Source organism: Perkinsus marinus (assembly GCF_000006405.1).
Source record: "Perkinsus marinus ATCC 50983 genomic scaffold scf_1104296964956, whole genome shotgun sequence".
In the NCBI taxonomy this organism is placed as follows: domain Eukaryota; phylum Perkinsozoa; order Perkinsida; family Perkinsidae; genus Perkinsus; species Perkinsus marinus.
The window spans coordinates 1-1,315 of NW_003204488.1; the positions used below are offsets into that span (position 1 = coordinate 1).

General features: G+C 50.5%; 5 non-coding genes across 5 annotated transcripts; all 5 read left to right on the forward strand.

Moving 5' to 3' along the window:
- The first annotated feature begins 53 nt into the window (after nt 1–53).
- Pmar_PMAR002358 lies at nt 54–133 on the forward strand. Its single transcript has one exon. It is a non-coding gene; the product is annotated as a tRNA-Leu (tRNA).
- A 187-nt stretch (nt 134–320) lies between these two features.
- Nucleotides 321–400, forward strand: Pmar_PMAR002359. Its single transcript has one exon. It is a non-coding gene; the product is annotated as a tRNA-Leu (tRNA).
- Nucleotides 401–521: 121 nt separating this feature from the next.
- On the forward strand, nt 522–601 carry Pmar_PMAR002360. Its single transcript has one exon. It is a non-coding gene; the product is annotated as a tRNA-Leu (tRNA).
- A 186-nt stretch (nt 602–787) lies between these two features.
- Nucleotides 788–867, forward strand: Pmar_PMAR002361. The gene has a single exon. It is a non-coding gene; the product is annotated as a tRNA-Leu (tRNA).
- Nucleotides 868–988: 121 nt separating this feature from the next.
- Nucleotides 989–1,068, forward strand: Pmar_PMAR002362. The gene has a single exon. It is a non-coding gene; the product is annotated as a tRNA-Leu (tRNA).
- Nucleotides 1,069–1,315: the final 247 nt, after the last annotated feature.

Consider the following 1,315-nt stretch of genomic DNA (forward strand, 5'->3'; position numbering starts at 1 on the left):
TGGTTTGGCAGAGCCGATGCATCACCTCGGCTATGAATCCTGAAGCACTCATCGACAGTTTGGCCGAGTGGTCCAAGGCGCTGGCTTTAGGCGTAAGTCCGAAAGGGCGCGGGTTCGAACCCCACAGCTGTCAGTCTATATACCTGACTGGTCTTATATTAAGAACCGAGACCCTTTCAGAAGCGAGGTAGTGCAAGACCAAAACCTTTTGATCGATATTGTGCCATCGCACCTCGCAGAATCCGTTCAATCCATTTTTTGTGTCCTCTGGTTTGGCAGAGCGATGCATCACCTCGGCTATGAATCTTGAAGCACTCATCGACAGTTTGGCCGTGTGGTCTAAGGCGCTGGCTTAAGGCGCCAGTCCGAAAGGGCGTGGGTTCTAACCCCACAGCTGTTAGAAATTTCTTTTCGTGTGATTTGATGAAGAACGCATTCCGCGGAAACGGTTCGAAACCGTTTTTGTGTCATGTCCTATAGTGTAACGCATCTTCTCCGCTATGATTTTTGAAGCACTCATCGACAGTTTGGCCGAGTGGTCTAAGGCGCTGGCTTAAGGCGCCAGTCCGAAAGGGCGTGAGTTCGAACTCCACAGCTGTCAGTCTATATACCTGACTGGTGTTATATTGAGAACCCAGACCTTTTCAGAAGCGAGGTAGTGCAAGATCAAAACCTTCTGATCGATATTGCGCCATCGCACCTCGCAGAAACCGTTCAACCCATTTTTGTGTCCTCTGGTTTGGCAGAGCGATGCATCACCTCGGCTATGAATCCTGAAGCACTCATCGACAGTTTGGCCGAGTGGTCCAAGGCGCTGGCTTTAGGCGTAAGTCCGAAAGGGCGCGGGTTCGAATCCCACAGCTGTTAGAAATTTCTTTTCGTGTGATTTGATGAAGAACGCATTCCGCGGAAACGGTTCGAAACCGTTTTTGTGTCATGTCCTATAGTGTAACGCATCTTCTCCGCTATGATTTTTGAAGCACTCACCGACAGTTTGGCCGAGTGGTCTAAGGCGCTGGCTTAAGGCGCCAGTCCGAAAGGGCGTGGGTTCGAACCCCACAGCTGTCAGTCTATATACCTGATTGGTGTTATATTGAGAACCCAGACCTTTTCAGAAGCGAGGTAGTGCAAGATCAAAACCTTCTGATCGATATTGCGCCATCGCACCTCGCAGAAACCGTTCAACCCATTTTTGTGTCCTCTGGTTTGGCAGAGCGATGCATCACCTCGGCTATGAATAGTGAAACACTCATCGACAGTTTGGCCGAGTGGTCCAAGGCGCTGGCTTTAGGCGTCAGTCCGAAAGGGCGTGGGT